The 9,973-nt window shown below is 37.1% G+C and overlaps 1 pseudogene; it reads left to right on the top strand.

Annotated features, from left to right (window-relative positions):
* Positions 1-9,095: 9,095 nt before the first annotated feature.
* Positions 9,096-9,756, top strand: LOC110150855 (latexin pseudogene; annotated as a pseudogene).
* The last annotated feature ends 217 nt before the right edge of the window (positions 9,757-9,973 follow it).

The raw sequence follows: 9,973 nt of genomic DNA, 5'->3' as shown, positions 1-9,973 counted from the left end.
CTCTTTTGGATCTTTACAGTTATTTTCTAGTAATTGATACCTAGTCTCATAGTGCTGTTGTCAGAAAAGGTGTTTGATATAATTTCAATTTTCTTAAATTTACTGAGATATGATGTGTGACTCAAGATGTGATCTATCCTGGAGAATGTTCCATGTGCACTTGAGTTTTTTTTCTGCTTTAGAACACCAGAGCTATTCTCCTTCTCTTGGAAGAGTCAGCATGATCTTGTTTTTAAATCTTTTCATAATTAAGGCTTCACAATTAACTATTGTCACTAATACAAACAATTACCTGATATTAAAAATTATACTCAAAAGTAGATCAGATGCTCAAGCTCAGGAAATAGAAGTAGGAGTAATCTATCACAAAGTACATGGGATTTGTACATGAGATTCCAGTGTGTTAGAAATTCAGTAGCCTGTGAAAATTTAATTTTTGAAATATTAATCTTATATCCCATTAGAATGTTGATATGAAGAAAACAGCTGCACCTAATACAATACAGTCAGCCAAGTTATCTTCTTCCACTTCTCATTATAAGATGTCTTTCAAAGACACAAAATGTTAACAATCCATATCCTAGTTATCACAAGTCTTAGAGCTCATAATTAAGAGTTACAATTGCTGGTCAAACTATTTTTCCTTTCAAAGAGTTTATTTCCAAAGAATCACATACAGGATATTTAAGGGTTAACACACCAATTTTTCTAGTTATTTTGTGCTTTTGGTTGGGAGGAGGGATGGAAGAAGAGGCAAAGCCTGCCATGTGATGTGTTTGAGACAAGCTTCTAGTTGATAAAATTTGTAGTTGAAAAAATGTTTTAAACTCAGATAATTAAGCTTTATATCATAAAGTTTGTTTTAGTTGTACGTATTAAACTGACAACAAGTTCACTTATTTCATCTTCATTTGGGACATAATGGGGTTAATAAGCTTAAAACTTTTACTTCTTTAAAAATTAGATATATAACATTCATTGTGCTCATCCATAGCCTTCTAAAATATTTGCTCACAAGCTGCTTTATTATCTAGAATTTATTTACTGTGTACTAATTCAAAAGGAAGTGAATGCATCTCCTTTGCCTGTGACTGTTTGTGACATTTGTGTTATCCTGTTATTGTGGTATAAAAAACAAGTATGCTTATATAATATATTGTGTTTGATTGGTGTGACATTGTTAGATGCTATTTATGCTTATTAAGTCATCTGCAATTTTTTCAGTACCACTGAAAAGTGTTAGGTGAGGGCTAGCAAATTGGATTACTCATATTTGATAAATCAAAGGATATATTTAATGTTTTATTTTTCTTAAGAGGAATGTTTATTTAGTCTAAATGTTATACAATGACTTTCCTAATTGTTTCCAAGATTTTTCTCTCCTGGAACCTGAAATTTTACAGCTATGTTAATTAATAACAATGTTTTGCAGTTCTGTGGCACCTTTTTGTCTGAGAATCTCAATGTTTACTTAATGTTCATCATATCTTTCGAGATGTGAATCAGTGATATTTTCTTTTCTACTTTTTCTTTTTTAATGCAAATAGTGCATGAATTAAAAACAGCAACAACAACAACCTCTTTTGTTCAGTAATGCATTTGCATGGTACACTGTGCAAATAAAATGAGAGTCTCACTCAGCTGTGGTTCCCAAGGAACCTGAATGGGTCTTAACTTTCTTGCCTTCATTTGGTGAAGGTGCAAATGAAGCCACAAGTAAAGTTACAAAAAAGTCCATTTCATGGGCTTCTTGGAGGTAAAATCATGCTTTTGCATTGTTTTAATTTTCACATTGTAGGTACAGTCAAAGTAACTGTAAACTCCAAGTATACACATTCTATAGGATAATGGACTGATACTATCCTTGTAGGCTAAGGTGAACTACAGTCACAGGGAATTTGAGAACTACAGATTAAGTCTAGATTCCTTGTGTTAGCAACCTACCGCTGCATAACAGATACAACAAACTCAGGGGCTTCAAGCAACACAGGTTTATTGTTAATATCTCACAATGTCTGAGGGTCCAAGTTTGAGTTCTCTGCTTAGGATCTCAGAAAGATTCAACCAAACTGCTAGCTGGGGTATGTTCACATTTGGAGGCTGATGGGAAGAATTCACTTCCAAGGTTACTTAGGTTGTCAGCAGAATTAATTTCCTTTGGTTGTTGGACTGAGGACCCTGCCTTGTTGCTAGCTGTTTTGTGGAAACCACTTTCAGATCCTAGTGACCACCCCCAGCTCCTTGCCAGGAGAGTCTTCCTGGCAAGGAAAAAGAAAGTTGGCTAGGAAAAAAGAGAATCTAGTTAATCTGCCAACAAGATAGTCTTATAAACATAATGTAAACATAGGAGGGACTTACCTTTTGCTTTGCCATTTTTCCACCAAGTAAAAGCAAGTGACAGGCTTTACCCGAACTCCAGGGAAGGCAATTCTATGTGGCCATGAGAACAAGGAGGTGGGGATTATAAGGACTACTGTAGAGTCTGCTCATCCTAGTCCTTAGCCTGTCTGTATTGACTGAGATTAAGGAAAGTTGCTTATAATGGAAAAGCCAAGTTAATAGTGACTAAAGCAAAATTAGAACTTAATTTTTCTCTCACATAAAAACAGAAAAAGTTTCCTTTGTTGTGAAAAAGCTTTTAAGTTTAATTAGGTCCCATTCGTTTATTTTTGCTTTTATTTCCAATATTCTGGGAGGTGGGTCATAGAGGATCCTGCTGTGATTTATCTCTGAGAGTGTTTTGCCTATGTTCTCCTCTAGGAGTTTTATAGTTTATGGTCTTACATTTAGATCTTTAATCCACTTTGAGTTTATTTTTGTGTATGGTGTTAGAAAGTGTTCTAGTTTCATTCTTTTACAAGTGGTTGACCAGTTTTCCCAGCACCACTTGTTAAGGAGGTTGTCTTTTTTCCATTGTATATTCTTGCCCCCTTTGTCGAAGATAAGATGCCCATAGGTTCGTGGGATTTATCTCTGGGCTTTCTATTCTGTTCCATTGATCTATATTTCTGTCTTTGTGCCAGTACCATACTGTCTTGATGACTGTGGCTTTGTAGTAGAGCCTGAAGTCAGGCAGGTTGATTCCTCCAGTTCCATTCTTTTTTCTCAATATTACTTTGGCTATTTGAGGTTTTATGTATTTCCATATAAATTATGAAATTATTTGTTCTAGTTCTATGAAAAATACCATTGGTAGCTTGATAGGGATTGCATTCAATCTATAGATTGCTTCGGGTAATATAGTCATTTTGACAATATTGATTCCAATATTCATTGCAGCACTGTTAATAATAGCCAGGACATGGAAGCAACCTAGATGCCCATCAGCAGACGAATGGATAAGGAAGCTGTGATACATATACACCATGGAATATTACTCAGCCATTAAAAAGAATTCATTTCAATCAGTTCTAATGAGGTGGATGAAACTGGAGCCCATTATGCAGAGTGAAGTAAGCCAGAAAGATAAAGACCATTACAGTATACTAACACATATATATGGAATTTAGAAAGATGGTAACAATAACCCTATATGCAAAACAGAAAAAGAGACACAAATGTACAGAACAGACTTTTGGACTCTGTGGGAGAAGGCAAGGGTCAGATGTTTCGAGAGAACAGCATTGAAACATGTATATTATCTAGGGTGAAACAGATCACCAGCCCAGGTTGGATGCATGAGACAAGTGCTCGGGCCTGGTGCACTGGGAAGACCCAGAGGGATCGGGTAGAGAGGGAGGTGGGAGGGGGGATTGGGATGGGGAACACATGTAAATCCATGGCTGATTCATGTCAATGTATGACAAAAACCACTACAATATTGTAAAGTAATTAGCCTCCAACCAATAAAAATAAATGGGGGAACAACAACAACAACAAAAAAAACAGAAAAAGATAAATCCAGAAGAAAGCATATCAAGACCAGTATGGCAGGTCCTCTTATTTATCTGGGACCCCAAATCTCTCTTTGTTCTGTGCAATTCTTAGTGTATCTTTCAGTCATCGCATTTAGTCTTAAGGTCACTTCATCATTCAATATGGTTATTGATAGTTATAGCCATCACTAACATAAAAAATAGGATAGAAAAATAGAAAAATGTTCAACCCAGCTAAAGCAGCTCCAATAAAGCAGTCCATCACTTTGGACAAAACTTACATATAGCTGAGGCTTACATATACTTTAGTTGCACAGAGCTGACAGGGAAGCTGAAAGATGTAGTTTTTAACTGGAGATATTGTTGGCCCAATTAAATCAAGGTTCTTTTTCTAAACAAGACAATAAGAATAGCTATTGGGCGATAAGTTGCTGTTTCTGCCATGCTGTCAATGAGAGCTCCTTATAAGCTTGCCCTAACAAAATGTTGCACCTAACTCTCCTAACCTCCTACGGAAGCTATGCACCTGGGCCTGTATTCAGCCACCCCTAAACAGAGAAACTATGGGACTTCCTGGTGGTTCAGTGGTTAAGAGTTTGCCTGGTAATGCAGGGGACAGGGGTTTGATCCCTGGTCAGGGAACTAAGTTTCCCATGTACTGCAGGGAAACTAAGACTGCCCTCCACAACTAGAAATTCCATGGGCTTCAGTGAAAGATCCTGCATGATGCAAAGAAGATCCCACATGCTTCAGCTAAGAACTGATGCAGCCAAATAAATAAATAAAAACAGAGGAACAATGTAGATCCTTTCCTGTGCTGGCCCAGGTGTCTTTACCATGGAATGTTTCATACACTGATTTTTCCCACTCTTGTCAGAGTTCCTGCATTGGTAACATGTGCAGCGAATCAATCAGAAATACTTGGTCTGTGCTTTGTTTTGATTAATTCCATCCTTCATCCTCACCCTTTGGTTCCTAAAGCTCTTGAGTTGATGTCCTGGCCCAGTGCCTGACTCCCTTCTAGTTGGTGACTTATTGCCTGCTCTGGAATCCCCATCACTGTGTTCTGGCATCATTTCAGGACACAGATCACTCCCTTTTATGTCTTTGATGCTACGTCCTTGTTTGGGTGTGTTGTGTTCTCTGTCCTCACGCTCCTGGCTACCATGCTATTCTGTCAATTACAGCTGGGACTGACCCCAGTGCCTGTCCTATCTCATTGTCAGAGTGTAGTTCACAATTTATCTATTAATACCTGCAGCCTCAGCATGCCACTCCCACTGCAATTATATAGGCCACATCAGAGGTTGCACAGATGGCAATGATTAGCCTAGGTGTATGATAGGAAGTTTATGAACATTTGAACTGAGTTTAATGAATATTATATTTTGGGAGAAGATCTTTGATCATACTAATTCCAACTTCCCTTCCATACACAGGCTATGATTTTTTTCTTCTCCAAAAATATTCCAGTACAAGTCCAAGACCATTCCTTTTTTTTTTTAATTTGTTTGTTTATTTATTTTACTTTGCAATATTGTATTGGTTTTGCCATACATTGACTTGAATCCTCCATGGGTGTACATGTGTTCTCCATCCTGAAACCCCCTCCCACCTCCATACCCATCCCATCCCTCTGGGTCATCAGAGTGTACCAGCCCTGAGCACCCTGTCTCATGCATCGAGCCTGGACTGGCAATTAATTTCATATATGATAATTTACATGTTTCAATGCCATTCTCCCATATCATCCCACCCTCGCCCTCTCCCACAGAATCCAAAAGACTGTTCAATACATCTGTGTCTCTTTTGCAGTCTTGCACACAGGGCTATTGTTACCATCTTTCTAAATTTCATATATATATGTGTGTTAGTATACTGTATTGGTGTTTTTCTTTCTGGCTTACTTCACTCTGTATAATAGACTCCAGTTTCATCCACTTCATTAGAACTGATTCACAGGTATTATTTTTAATGGCTGAATACTATTCCATTGTGTATATGTACCACAGATTTCTTATCCATTCATCTGCTGATGGACATCTAGGTTGCTTCCATGTCCTGTCTATTATAAACAGTGCTGTGATGAACATTTGGGTACACGAGTCTCTTTCAGTTCTGATTTCCTCAGTGTGTATGCCCAGGAGTGTGATTGCTGGGTCATATGGCAGTTCTATTTCCAGTTTTTTAAGGAATCTCCACAATGTTTTCCATAGTGGCTGTACTAGTTTGCATTCCCACCAACAGTGTAAGAGGGTTCCCTTTTCTCCACATCCTCTCCAGCATTTATTGCTTGTAGACTTTTGGATAGCAGCCATTCTGACTGGCGTGAAGTAGTAACTCATTGTGGTTTTGATTTGCATTTCTCTGATAATGAGTGATGTCGAGCATCTTTTCATGTGTTTGTTAGCCATCTGTATGTCTTTTTTGGAGAAATGTCTGTTTATTTCTTTGGCCCACTTTTTGACTGGGTCTTTTATTTTTCTGGAATTGAGCTGCAGGAGTTGCTTGTATATTTTTGAGATTAATTCTTTGTCAATTGCTTCATTTGCTATTATTTTCTCCCTTTCTGAAGACTGTATTTTCACCTTGCTTATACTTTCCTTTGTTGTGCAAAAGCTTGTAAGTTTAATTAGGTCCTATTTGTTTATTTTTGCTTTTATTTCCAATATTCTGGGAGGTGGGTCATAGAAGATCCTGCTGTGGTTTAAGTCAGAGAGTGTTTTGCCTAAGTTTTCCTCTAGGAGTTTAATAGTTTCTGGTCTTATGTTTAGATTTTTAATCCATTTTGTGTTTATTTTTGTGTATGGTGTTAGAAAGTGTTCTAGTTTCATTCTTTTTCAAGTGGTTGACCAGTTTTCCCAGCACCACTTGTTAAAGAGGTTGTCTTTTCTCCATTGTATATTCTTGCCCCCTTTGTTAAAGATAAGGTGTCCATAGATGCATGGATTTCTCTCTGAGCTTTCTATTTTGTTCCATTGATCTATATTTCTGTCTTTGTGCCAGTACCATACTGTCTTGATGACTGTGGCTTTGTAGTAGAGACTGAAGCCAGGCAGATTGACTCCTCCTGTTCCATTCTTCTTTCTCAAGATTTCTTTGGCTATTCGAGGTTTTTTGTATTTCCATATAAATTGTGAAATTATTTGTTCTAGGTCTCTGAAAATTACCGTTGGTAGCTTGATGGGGCTTGCATTGAATCTATAGATTGCTTTGGGTAGTATACTCATTTTTACTATATTGGTTCTTCCAATCCATGAACATGCTATATTTCTCCATCAATTTGTGTCCTCTTTGATTTCTTTCACCAGTGTTTTCGGGTTTTCTATATATAGGTCTTTTGTTTCTTTAGGTAGATATATATTCTTAAGTATTTTGTTCTTTTCGATGCAATGGTGAATGAAATTGTTTCTTTAATTTCTCTTTCTATTTTCTCATTGTTAGTGTATAGGAATGCAAGGGACTTCTGTGTGTTAATTTTATATCCTGCAACTTTACTATATTCATTGATTAGCTCTAGTAATTTTCTGGTGGAGTCTTTAGGGTTTTCTACGTAGAGGATCATGTCGTTTGCAAACAGTAAGAGTTTTACTTCTTCTCTTCCAATCTGGATTCCCTTTATTTCTTTTTCATCTCTGATTGCTATGGCCAAACCTTCCAAAACTGTGTTGAATAGTAGTGGTGAGAGTGGGCACCCTTGTCTTGTTCCTGACTTTAGGGGAAAGGCTTTCTATTTTTCACCATTGAAGATAATGTTTGCTAAGGGTTTGTCATATATAGCTTTTATTAGGTTGAGATATGTTCCTTCTATTCCTGTTTTCTGGAGGGTTTTTTTTTTATCATAAATGGATGTTGAATTTTGTCAAAGTTTTTCTCTGCATCTATTGAGATAATCATTTGGATTTTATTTTTCAATTTGTTAATGTGGTGTATTACATTGATTGATTTGTGGATATTGAAGAATCTTTGCATCCCTGGGATAAAGCCCACTTGGTCATGATGTATGATTTTTTAATATGTTGTTGGATTCTGTTTCCTAGAATTTTGTTAAGGATTTTTGCATCTATGTTCATCAGTGATATTGGCCTGTAGTTTTCTTTTTTCATGGCATCTTTGTCAGGTTTTGGTGTTAAGAGTGATGGTGGCCTCATAGAATGAATTTGGAAGTTTACCTTCCTCTGCAGTTTTCTGGAAGAGTTTGAGTAGGATAGGTGTTAGTTCTTCTCTAAATTTTTGGTAGAATTCAGCTATGAAGCCGTCTGCCAAGACCATTCTTAAATTCTTAAATACTTATGTCAGGGGATGGTCTTAGGACCTAACCTTGACAATGCTATAGGCCAAAAATCTCACTCTCTCCACTGAGAACAGTTAGGACATCATACTATCAGTTTCCATTCACACTACTAATATTTATGAAAACTTTCTTTGTATAAGACCCTGTTCTTGTTGTTTGGGAGACAGGACTGAATAAAATAATGTCCGAATTTTACATCATTTATAATCTAGAGAAAAACATAGACAGTGAACAGGGAAGTGAATGGACAAACATGCAAATATCAAGGAATGATAAATGCATTGCCAGGAATTAAAGTAAGCTATTGTATTAGTGAATGACTTATGTTTAAATAATTAAGAAAGGCCTCTGAAGAATTAATTAATTAATATATGCTGGGAATTTTTTCCAATAGCCAAGATATAGAGCAGTCTATCTGTTAACAGATGAATGGATAAAGAAAAGTGGTGTGTATACATACATATATATATAATATTCAGGCTAAAAAAGAAGGAAATCTTGTCGGTTGTAACAACATGGATAAACCTGGAGGGCATTTTTTTTAATGAAAGGAGCATACAGAAAGAAAAATACTGTATGGTTTCACTTATAGAAGAAGAAGTGAAGTCGCACAATCATGACTTTTTGCGACCCCATGGACTGTAGCCTACCAGGTTCCTCTGTCCATGGAATTTTCCAAGCAAGAATACTGCAGTGGGTTGCCATTTCTTTTTCCAAGGGATCTTCCTGACCCAGGAATTGAACCCGTGTCTTCTGCATTGCAGGCAGACGTTTTGCCATCTGAGCCACCAGGAAAGCTCACTTATATGCGAACTTTATTTTTTTTTTTTTTAAATAAACTGATAGGGAATTTTCCTCCCAGGGGACCCGGCAGCAGGCAGAATAAAGACAGGGACTCACACCAGCCCAGTCAAAACTCAGCAAGTATGAAAGTCCCTCTGACCCACTACCTGGCTTCCAGGGTGGCCTTGGAGGTAGAGAGCTAAATCAACAACCAGTAGGGGACCCCTCACAAGGTGTTTCTGATGCAAACAGTCAATCAAGCCAGCCTGGAGGATACTTCAGGAAGAGGATATAAGCATTGCCTTAAATTTTCTGTGGAGGAAATTATTCAAAAAGAAGTTACAGCTGAAGTACTGTACCCTCCAATGGGACAAGATATGGCACCAGAAGTCAACTTCACATTTGAAGGAGAAATTAGAGAAAACCCAGATGAGGAAGAAAACACATTTTATCAAAGACTCAAGTCAGTAAAAGAAACAATAGAAGCACAAAATATTCCAGACAGTTTTGGAAACGTACATCCAGAAAAGAAGACAGTTTGATAGTTAGCTTGGGTTGCCAGTGGTTATATAAAAATGGTAAAATTCTGCTGAATATGCATGGTACAAAATGGCAAAAATTCAAACTGTCTAGCAAGTACAAAGAAATGATGACTTTATTGAGTTAGACTAGACCATTCTCCTTCATGACATTGCATCTCAGGAGATTATTCATTGGCAAACTCAAGTTTTCTGGCATCCACAGTATGGTCCTAAAGTAAAACATAATAAGAGCCATCTGACCAAGGAAGCACAGTTGGAATAAACGAAGACCATGAGGTTGGCTGAAGTGTAAACATGCTTGTTGATGATGACTTGTATACCAGTCTTCACTGATATCTAGCTTACAGGGTTAGACAAATCCCAAAAGTGCCACTTTGTGTAAATGGCCTGATTACAGAACTATATAGCTTCCATAATAAAGAGCATCACAATGTAAAAGTGTCTTATCAACAGTAATAGTGCTATGTATGTGTGTATGT

This window comes from Odocoileus virginianus, chromosome 10 (genome assembly GCF_023699985.2).
Source record: "Odocoileus virginianus isolate 20LAN1187 ecotype Illinois chromosome 10, Ovbor_1.2, whole genome shotgun sequence".
NCBI classification, from domain to species: Eukaryota; Metazoa; Chordata; class Mammalia; order Artiodactyla; family Cervidae; genus Odocoileus; species Odocoileus virginianus.
The sequence above is the reverse complement of the archived record's forward strand: the minus strand, read 5'-3'. Positions and strand labels throughout refer to the sequence as shown.